We start from the raw sequence: 12,219 nt of genomic DNA, 5'->3' as shown, positions 1-12,219 counted from the left end.
CCATCAGCGCTTCAGGAGCATCTAGTCATATTGTCAAAATATAAACCCAAGAGCAAGATTCAGCTTGGTGTGTGATCTGTTTTAACAGAACAATTCCACGTTAAATGGTACCTTTCAGGTTTTCAAAATGAGTCTTGCTTTACAATGGGAACTTGTAAGCTGAGCGTCTTTTATCGAAGCCTTTAGTAAAGTTGTATGTAAATGTTTGTGCAAATTTAACAAAGAACAATGTTGATCACCCATAAAGTGCAAAGCATATTTCCAGCAAAGCTCATTTAAATTAAGTGATGCCCACAAAACCCCATTAAAGGTGCCAGTGCTCAGGCAACTGGAAACTCTAAATGACTATTGAACAGAGCTAAAAGGTATAAAGGCAGGTATTTAGATTCACTTATATGTCAAAAAAAAACTATAAAGTAGTGCAACAGCACTCCAAATCTAGAGACAAACTATAGTGAGGTAAAAACAAAAATGGTCTGACATGAAAATCCATCCATCCATCCATTGTCTACTGTATAACACTTCTCCTATAATGCGTCAAGAGGAGCCTGGAGCCGATCCCAGAGCACAAGGCAGGGTACACCCTCAATGGGGTGACAAGCATGGGGTGGCATTGAAAGGCACAATCACACACTCACATACCCAATTACCCACTATGGGCAATTTAGAAACAACAGTCAGCTTAAGATGCTTATCTTCGGGGAGAATCTCAGACTCTTAAGAAAATCCACCAAGCATGCAGTGAACAAGCTCCATGCACGAAGAGAGGAGGCGAGATTTTAACCCCCAATCTTGGAGCTGCAAGGCAGCAGGGTTAAGTCAGAGTAACATGAAAATGGAAGAAGATTATAACATCTACACTGTACACAGGAAACAATTGCTTTTGTAGAGTTAAAAAAGACACCAAAACCAATGAAAAGGATTTTTAACCCAGCTCAGCCAGCACACATGCACACAACACACTCTGTGCAAACGCGAGTTAGGTTATTCTGTATATCTTTGTACTGTTGGAGGAAACTGGAGTACCTGGTGGAAACCGAACAAGCCCAGGCAAAAGATGCAAACTCCACACACATAGACCCAAGTCGGGCATTAAATGCTCAACCCTGTAGCTGCACAATCGCAGTGCTCACCACCATGGCACTGCCACCTCAGGTTTACATTAGTTACTGAAAGTATGAGGATTTCATTAATTTATTAGATTCTCTAAAACCTCTATGTAGGGTTGCATCAAAGGTCTGTGTGGGAAGTGCAGGCTAATTCAAGTCATAAATAGACAAACACTCTCTAACAGTATACATTCTGCATAGTTGGGTTTGGTTTATTTAAACAATACTCGGCATATTTTCATGCTATTATATTATTATGTCCGTTTTGTTGAGAAAAGCAGTCATAGTTGAAATAGTTGCACTCCTGGATCGCTGTGGCCTTATAATTGTGTGATCTTTGTATTAGCCAATAATGTGCTGCATTCCAATTCGCTAAAGCGTCTCTAGATGGTCACCATTTAAACAGCAAAAAAAAAAAAACATTATGAGGACATTTGCTTGCCATAAAGTCATAAAAACATGACCGAATCCCCAACCAGTATTTTCATTATACAGTCATTATAAAAGACCATGCTGGGTTCTACTGGGTGTTCCATTGTGTTTTGCAGGCTTTAATGACCTCATAGCAGTTCACTCAGCAAAACCAGCCCGGTTTCAGATGTCCAGCATGGGGGTTGTTCGCCAGGCAGCAGCCCCTCCGGGATGACTGACCAGTTTTCCTGATCTCATCCGGCCATTTTCTTGTATAATTAATTCAGTCTGGAGAGCCACCATTTACTTGATATCGTTCTTCTTACATTAAAGATCTCAGTTCCCACAGTTGACTGTGTGGCAAACACTAATGACTAGTTTAGACAGAGTTAGTTTTATCGCAAGAGCCATTTTGGCAAAAATTCAAATGGATACATGTTTACATCACACAGACTACTGGACTTCCTTGTTCCCACATATGGAATCTATTAGCTAACAGTCACACAGTGAGTAGCTGGTGAGAACACGGTTGTGCGTTTGTTCAGCTGCCAAATTAATAAATGAAAGGAACTGATAAGGAATCAATTGTAGTCCTGTTGTACAAGTTATTAATTTAGCATTGCACAAGAAAAAAAGATGGATAGAAAATTGAGTGTATAAACATTTTTCATTAATATTGTCTTCAGGACAATATTTTTCTTTCGGTCGCACACAGCATGAGGAACTATTATAAGCCATGTGTAAGAAATAAAAAAAAAAAAACATTTATGTGGATGATTTTACTTTGTACAACCTCTTCAAAAGCATATGACTGAACCATCTCCAGAAAGAAATAAGATTCATGAGAGGAAAAGACGTGAAATGAAACCATGTGACTATTTTAAGAAGCAAACAAGGAGAAAATAAAGATATGGAACTGAACTTTTTGTGTTGTACACATTTTAAGTGAATACGATGGGGTCTACTTTTTGCTCTGGGATTTCTCCACGGTCCATACAAAGCTGTTCTCACGCTCTCACTCAGCCTCCCAAAATATGACAGGAAGTGGAGTGGTCACATAGTGGTAATAGAGGTCAGGAATGACGGGTGGCGGGGCAGCAGTTTCTGTTTATGTGTGTATGTGTGCGAGACTACATGCGAGTCAAAGAACCTCATTTTCTCATTACTCACTATTTTTGGCTCTTCCGGTTTTCCAGCTGAGATTCTTCCAGCGCATAATAAATACCAAAACAACAACACTCCACATTTGACACACAGACAAAAGTAACCAGAACATCAAACGTGTGGTTCGCATTTAACATAAAGGAACATCAATTTATGGTTAACCACATGTTTTATCATTTTGAATCCACCAGTTTTAGGGTCATCCAACAGTGATACCATATAGCTCAGTGTTTATACAGCATATACTGTATTTAATGCATGTCCATGGGGAACTTATTGACATTAATGGCAAATACTGTAATGAATCTATCTAAAGGGTTAAGAGCTTTAAAGATGCAGCTTGTTTGTTCAAATAAAGTAAGACTCTTTTAGAGTCTTTTAAACTCAAATTATTATTATTATTATTATTATTATTATTATTATTATTGTTAAGCATGATTTTCTGCACAATTTGCCTTTTATCTATCAGGCTGCAAGTTCTTTCAGAGTTCCGGAACTATATTGCCCCAAATATATATGTTAATTATTCATCAAGTTTTTGGACCTCTTATCCTGTGTGGAGTCACATAAGGACTCATAAAATTCATGGCACAAAATTGGGTACACCCTAGACTGGCACACACACAGTGACATCCAATCATACTCTATGGGTTATTTGGGAACACTATCAGTCTACAACACATGTCTATGGACTTTGGATGGGAAACCAGGTTGCCCTGAGGAGACCCACCAAGCACGGGGAGAACATGCAATCTCAGACAAACTTACTGGAAGTGAGAGTCCAAATCCCGACCCCCCCCACAGACGGGATGCTACAGTGCAGTGCTAACCACTAAACCACCATGCCCCCCATGAACATTAATTGTAAGTGGTATTAAAATAATAAGCATACGGTAATCGTATCACATCTAACCCATTTCTATTTTTAAAAATGATTCATATTGTGAATGACTATTATTGTTGCAGTTAATATAATTAAGAGAACTGCTCTCATGAGGATACTGTGTAAGATGGAAGTAATTTTTCCATGGGGTCGTTTCAGAGTGTACTCTTAGTCATCCGCATTCTCACTGACAGAGAAGCCTGAGAAAGTCCACTCTGCTACTATATTTGAACATCCTCCTGACTAAAACAGTTGCTTGGACACATTAAAATATCATGTTGTAGGCAGACACCATACCACTAAAAGATCCAAACCAGAAAGATAGAAGGTTAAGAATGACTTAAAGCTCCAGGCTGAAGGCCACATCTCCCGGCCCTAACAGACACCCATACATCCTTAAAAGGAAATAAATCCTGATGCTTATGTGAATAAGGAATATGATATGAAAGATTATGAATTCCCCCACCAACAACAATAACAACAAAAAATAGGTTGGAGATTGCAGGGACATTGCAAAGCTCTGACAGTAACATGGAATTTGGGGAATTGTTTATGCTTCCATAAAGTATCCTAATGGGGAGGACAGAAAGCACATGTAAAAGAAATGCCCTTGACCGTGTAGATAAATGTGTGAAAGAGAAAGATAAAAAGTGAGATAAAACAGCAGCTCCTCCATCACTGTTGATTTATGTGTGCTATACATTATTTTAACAAGCAGAGTAACTTCTGCAGTGTGGAACAAGACGTAGAACTGTTGGAGAACATGGCAACTTTAACACCACAAACAACACCGTACTACTGATTTATGCATTGATTTCACAGTTTTTTTCACACGATGGAAATCATAGGTTAGGATAGGGTAAAGTTGTCCTACAACTGCTGTTGAGGACTAGTAATCAGAAAATATGAAAGTTATGTGGGAATAGAAGAATCAAATAATAGATTAATAATTTATGGTTATTTTCTTAATAACATATGACTAATTTTTTTAGAACTATAAAAATTTACAATCAAACTAGTCCAAAAAGATTTTGCCTTGATGATCTGGTGGTGCATTTACCCTTTTACATGTCTATGACCTTTAAAAGGACAAAAATATATATTCTGGCAATGTAATCTCTTCAAAAAGGTTGATCCAGTATTAAAAAGTTACAAGACCGTATCTTGGTAACAAAAAAGAAAGCGAATGAATTTAACCCTCCGGTCTATATTTTTTCAAGTGGTCTATAGCAAACATTCCCTATGATGCTGTTTCCCATTGAAAACCAACAATATTCTATAATAATTTATGTTAAATTAACACATATGTGTTTTAAAAATATTTTTAAAAAATACATACTTATTATATAATACTATGATGAGTATGATCAGAGGTTTTCTTTGAGGGTATAATTTCCAGGAAATAATTTCAAAAGCTCTAAAGATTATACAAAAGTTAGTTCCAACTGCCTAATCTGATTGGACGGGAGCCATTTCACAAGATGTGACAATAGACAGTAGCAGCATTGAGACATTTAACTGTAACTATACAACAGCCAGTTCCGACTGAGCAATCCGATTAGACGAGAGGCATTCCATGGGGGGTGATAATGAATGCTAACACTGCTGGGACGTTTAACTAAACGTAACACTCTGCGTCCATGACGTTATAAGAATCGTTAATTACACTAACCATCGGTCACAGCATGCATGAAAGTAGGCTGGTAAGGTCTTAAGACTGAGGGGAGAGCAACTGCCTACCAAAAAAAAACACACATTCAAAACTAATCACAAAAGCACTTTCAGCAAAATAACATATCTGATAATATAACAGTGTCTTCAACAATATGTTGATTCCTTACTAATTGCTTCTTAGTCATTCTGAATCACCCCTGAACCATCTGTGTTGTTTTATTTATGGCTACAAAGCTCACTATCTTCTAACACAAGGCTGAATCCCAAAGCTCTAACCACTGATCATAAGCGCTACTTGGCGTGTGTGTGTATGTAGAACTCTACATAGTGCACTAGCACTATTAGTTAGCTGATATTCTAAAGCGGTATAAGTGAAAATATAAAGTAAATCTCGTATTAAGTAAATTCATATTTAAAACTTTCACCCCTGTTATTAACACTAACTGTCTGCCAGGCACGGAAAGATATGCATTGGCAAATAAATAATAATCTGTTCATAATAAAAGTATTGTATGAAATATCAAACTAAAGGTCACAATGTTGTACTGAATATCAGCAAGGCTTTGATATCCTTAGCACTTGTGCTGCGCTCTCATGTCTATCTCCTAATCACAGCTGTGCTGATATTCAGTACAACAGCATAACCTCAAGTGTGTTAATTACATAACAGAACATGCTGAGGATATTTTTGCTGCTTCACTGTCCCAGGTTCGATCCTGAGCTGGGGGAGTTTTGTCTTTCATTGGGTTTTCTGGGTTTCCTGCCAGAAGGTGAATTGCCATTTGATTTATTACTCCTTGGTAAGAACGTCTGTGCATGCTGTATGTGTATATACATCATGTGCATGGTGCCATGTGACAGAACATTACTTGAGCATTAATATTGGTTGGATGTACTTACCTAGGCGCAGACTCTTAAATGCAGGGCAAACGGATTCAGCTGAAAGTAATTAAGACAAGATTAACTTTGTGCTACTAAAACTTGGAGATATCTTTGTTGCCCATCAGTCCCCCTGATGACACGGAGGGTAATGAGAAGCACACAAGTTACCTCAAGTCACATTCATTTCAGCATTAAAAAGAGCAGCCCACATGGAGAACCAGGTGTGTATAAAGGATCAAGAGTCTAAAAGTAAACTACGTTACAATCTGTTGTGTAACTGTGTAATGACAAAACAGGCACTGGGATAATCAGAGAGTCCAAATGAATAACTATGTGAGTTTCCTAACAATTACAAGTGTGTACACAAATCTATTTATTAGTGTTCCATTATTTATCTGAGAGCTTATTGAGGTCTCTCTGGCCTCATCCTTAAGATGGTCCTTAAATGGCCAGTATAAATCATTTATTTGGTGAGAAACTATATGCTGTACTGCACTGACTATTCACAGCACACCGGCTAAATTATTTATATACATTACCCCCAAGATCAAAGACAAGATGAGAGGATCTGTGTGTAAAGAAGGGGAGATGTCACAGCGTATATGGTTGAGTGAGAGGCCAGAACAGACTGGATCATAAGGTGAGTGTAAAAAAAGGACTAAAAAGGTGTATTCAGCTTTACAGGTGATGAGGTGTCTGCAGCAGAGACGCTATACCTTTAAAAAGCTATTTCGGGATACAGTGAATGACCCTCTCTCATGAATTATGGATTGTATATGAAGAGAAAGAGGTTCAGAACTCTGATATAGAGTTTCTTGAAAAAAGAAAGGTTTATACAGAAGTTCATGGTCAGATTTCTTAGCATTTATGAAGCTTTTTGAAGCTAGCAGAACATTTATTCCAAAAGGTTCTTTTTCTCTTTGTTACCTCCATATCTCCATTGGACCGAAATTACCTTCTGTAATTTATCTTTTGCAGTATATCTAATGATAAATGGGAAGCAGTGGTCCAATTTATTAAAAGCATGTTATTTTAGTGGCTGGGCTTACAAATTAATATGCACGTGCATCCTAAATCACTGGTGACTTAGTGACAGGTTTCGCATCTGCCATGTAAAACATGCAGGTTCAAGTGCAGCCAATACAGTCAGGCTTTGGGATTGAAGGTATTGCCAAGCCACATGAAAATGAAACGCATCAGGAAGGGCAATCAGCATAAAACCTGTGCCAACATAAAAAATGTGCAGATTAGGTTATGTTCTGTGGCAACCCCTAAATGAAGCAGCTGAAAAATCAACATTCAGTTTACATTTTACAACAGTTACTTGCAACTGAGCAATCTGATTGGATCAGAGGCAGTGTTGATAAATGACGATAACACCATGGGAACAGATCTTAGAACGCCTAGGACATGGAGAGATACAGATAGTTAAATGTCCCAGTGGTGTTACCATCCATTAACAACATTCATGGATTTAAGTGTTGATAATGCACTAACAGTTTAATAAATTTTAACTTGGTAAACGAGCGATGTCTTGAAATACGAGCGGTGTTGTGGGTAATCGTCTCCCTTTCTCTTTCCCTTTCAAATGAAAACCAAAACAACTTAAAAGTGCATGATGACATTTCAGGGTGACATACTATTCACAGTAGCTTAACATCAGAGAGGTAGTTTATACGGAACACGCTATTCAGATTCAAACTGAGCCATACGTATATAAACTACCGTTCAAAAGTTTTAGAACACTTTCTAACTCCATGGTGGTTGAAATACAAGCCGTGTTGTGGGTAATCTTCTCCCTTTGTTTGTCTCAGTGCGCATGCGTCACTCGTAAAGTCAATGTCCATGCGCGCATATACTGTTTACTATAACACTGTGACTACGTGTGCGTGCATGTGTGTGTGTGTGTGTGTGCGCGCTTGTGTGAGTGAGAGTTTCTGTCAGCAAACATGTGTGTGTGTGTGTGTGTATGTGTGTGTGTCCACACACACATGCGCACACTTCCCCCATCTTCCTTCTCTCTTTTCTCCTCTCAATCACTACAACTACGATTGATTGTTTTGTATTATTCATAATTATATGAATATTTTGAGTTGTGGAATGAATGATCTGTGTTTCCATTATTTCTTTTGGGGAAATTTCACTTTGACATATGAGTGTTTTGATATACAAGCGTGCCTTCAGAATGAATTATGCTCGCAATCTAAGGTTTAACTGTAATTGCTTCTAAGTCATTCCGAAATGCCTCTGAACAATCCATGTTTTTTCATTTACTACCACAAAGCTAGCTAGCTCCTTACAAAAGGCTTGGTGTGCATGGCAATGGATTGTACACTTTAGTGCACTAGCTTTCCATTTAACACTAATTTCAGGTTTAATCTTGGTGGAACCCAAAAGTTAAAGGAGTGTAAAAGCATCATAAAGTGTAATAAGCGAAAATACAACAAGAATTTTACAAGATTTACTGGACTACATCAATTTCCTCAGTTTCCACCCAATAGCCAAACCCCAGCCAATGGATGCAGTCCCGGTCCCAAGCCTGGATAAAATGGGAGGGTTGGTTCAGGAAGGGCATCCGACAAAAAATCTGAAAAGAGGTGAATAACAGAAATGCGTTCACCCTAATATGTGGAGATCACAATTTCAAATACTGACAATACCACAGCATCATAGGCTGGAAGTCAAAGGAGCAAATTGGCCCTACACTGTAGAAGGAGAAATGGTGTATTTTCTTAGAGCTATAATGCAATATTGTATTTATCGCATCTTCCAAGTAAAAGTAAATTTAGATCATTTTAAGTTTTTATAACATATCGGGGGTAAGAAAAAACAACAGTCCTAACTTAACTGCATAAGCTTTCCTTTAAAAAGACTTGTAGATGAGAAAATCTATTAAATTAAGTTATGTAGTGGATGTTGAGTACCTGCCAGATCCAGAGTTCACACACTAAAATAGTGCTGACATTTCTAGCTCAGGTATTTTCATCCAGTGCATTTCAGTGTTTTCCAGGACAGTGGTAGGGTACATATTTAATAATAATAAAAAAAACAACTCCAATTTAGGGTGCTTTGGGTTTAATTCCTAAGAAATAAAAACTATTTGGAAGATTAGGCACAAACAGATACACATAGTGTAAAGCAGTTATTCGCACCCTGCTTTACCTAATTAGCAGGTGAAGACCCTAAAAAACACTGGTCTAATAATAATAATAACAATAATAATATTAATAAGTCTCAAGTTCATTCTAAAGGACTTTTACATTTTTAAAGCAAATTTAATCATCATGCATTTATTGAAATAATTTAATATGAATGCTGCTAAAATTCAACCCCTCTGAGACTCATCTGCTCACATTTTCACACAAATACACACTACATAATTGTTAAGCTGCTTTTCACAAACTGCTTTTATTTTCCTTTCAGAAATGTGTATATGCCTCTTGTGAGTTATGCCTTAGCAACATATAGGGTAAATTTATTTCCAGGGAAACCTCTGAGAGGTTCATATTCTGAAGGTCACTGAAATAGTTACAAAGAATTATTTCTTCTGGCAAATGGAAACCAAAACAACTTAAAAGTGCATGGTGACATTTCAGGGTGACATACTATTCACAGTAGCTTAGCATCAGAGAGGTAGTTCATACAGAACACGCTATTCAGATTTAAACTGAGCTATATATATATATATATATATATATATATATTCTCATATGTTTATATATATATTCTCATATGTTTATATATATATATATATATATATATATATATATATATATATATATATATATATATATATATATATAAACATATGAGAAGTTGTCAGTTGGTCATATTACAGTTCCAGTATCTTATCACACACTCCCCACCTATGATAATGCTCTCCATAATGGACTGTCACGGATATACTGTATGTAGTATAAGAAAGCTAACAGATAACAGAGAGCTATGCGAGATATTATAGCTTTTCCAATGTGAGGTCGTGTGTCTAAAGAAGTGAGCAAATATTGAACCACTGTCTATGCTTGTGTAGAATAAAACGTTGAGTCCAGGACAACTCCCTTGACTGGCAAGAATAGCTAAATGGCTAAGAAAATGTCAGATTAGATAGAGGCTAGGGAATTTCAGAATGAAGGAGGAGAGAGGAGAGAGATGAAGTGGTTTGATGAGTGATGACAGGTAATGTTTTTTTAAAGAATTTCATTTTGGGGATCTGCTTTATAGTCTCCATGTCGACATGTCCCTACATATTAGAAAAGCATTTGCAGAATTCATGATACCACAAGGCTGCTGCAAGAATAAGTTCTGTCCACTAATTTGACTGGTTGTATTGTTTCACGGGTGTCTATTCTTTCTATAACCACACTGGAATCTTTCACTGTGTATCATTTTGATTGGTCCTAACAGTTCGGTTCAATTCAGTGCATTTCATGATTTTGTCAGACAAAATGTTAAAAATGCACAAACCAAAATATTCTCTTTCTCACATACCTATTATTTTATATTATATTAATCAAGAGACAAATGCTTGGCACAATTCTGTGGAAAATAATGTAATATCCATAGACAATTGACGAAATACAAGATTTTGGCAGTTTCAAGCTCCCTTAACCTCACAAACTTTTAACAATCATTGTATCCTGGTCAGGGTTGTATTACAGTAAATCTAGAACATATGTTGGGACCACAGACTTTATGGCAGGAATATACTTTAAATGGGGTGCCAGTCCAGTGTACCATATGAACAAACACATTCACACACTCATTTATCACACTCATTTAATATATCATCAGCAGTCCACCTGCTGGTATGTTTTGGGGAGATTAGCTGAAACAAGGGAATGTGGCAGAAACCCACAGAGAGAGAACATGCACAGAAACTTTACACAGACAGTAACCCAAGCTCAGGATGTCTGCTGTCATACTGTCCAATTTTATAAATCCTGGATTTTAAATAACCCAGTTCCTATTCAGGTATAATCCACATTCTCAGCTTCAATCTAAAGGTTCGTACTGTACAATATGTCTACACTGGATATTTTATAAATAAATTATAGAAATATTCATTTTATACTCAATTATCCCATCTTTACATAATGAATGATGTAAAGCTCAGGGTTTGAATTAGGAGGAATCTTGTCACAATAAATCCATGCATTAGACCCAGGACAACAAAATACATGCAAATTCCAATAACCTGAGATACATCCTTATTTAACATATAGACAGGTGCTGTTTCTGCATAATGCTATTTTGTGAATTTTGTGGATGTAAAATGCAGGATCCCTTTGGATAAAGTGAGCAAGATCGAGTCTTTCTGTTTAATCATTCTCTATTTGATGAGGCAGAATTCACACAAAACCTCGCACAAAACACATATACAAATCTGTAGTTGAGGCATTTTGTGTTTGGGTGTGCATGTGCATCTGAGCTTAGATAAAAAAAGCAAAAATGGACGCATTACTACTTTCCAGCGAGATCAATCCCATGCTCTGTCCTTGTAATGATAATGTGAAGCAGCATGAGATGTGATTACTGTCATTATTGATGACAGTTTTCAGTGCACAGATCATTCCATCTGGGTTGCATAAATAACCCTCATACATTCATTAAGATTCAGAGTTTATTTAATAATATAATAAGGAAAGTACCCAAACCCCATCTCTAGTCAATCTGATGGGATATGATTACAAAGAGAGTGAAGATACTGCTTTTCTACCAGAATGCACATAACACCTTAGAACAGACTTAGAACACTTTAACACCTACTGTACAGTATTAACACTTTATTACAGTTATATGCAGTATATAGTATATCTACTGTATATAAGGATTATTCTTTTTTTTCTTCTTTTTTAAATAATAAAGTCCTTACATATATGTTAGTAAAGCATATATGTATATTTAAACTGAATGGAAAAATATATTTGGCCTTGCTTTCATTTCATATTCAGATTTATATTTAGAAACATGTCTCTCTTTTTTAAATCTCTGCCTGAATGTATTGTGTTTCTCCTGTTTAAGATCAAACTTGGGCTAAAGTACTCGCCAGACTGTTCCAAAGGTTTCGTGTGCTCAGAGTCTCTTGAGGACCCTGGA

This window comes from Clarias gariepinus, chromosome 1 (assembly GCF_024256425.1).
Source record: "Clarias gariepinus isolate MV-2021 ecotype Netherlands chromosome 1, CGAR_prim_01v2, whole genome shotgun sequence".
NCBI lineage: Eukaryota > Metazoa > Chordata > Actinopteri > Siluriformes > Clariidae > Clarias > Clarias gariepinus.
The sequence above is the reverse complement of the archived record's forward strand: the minus strand, read 5'-3'. Positions refer to the sequence as shown.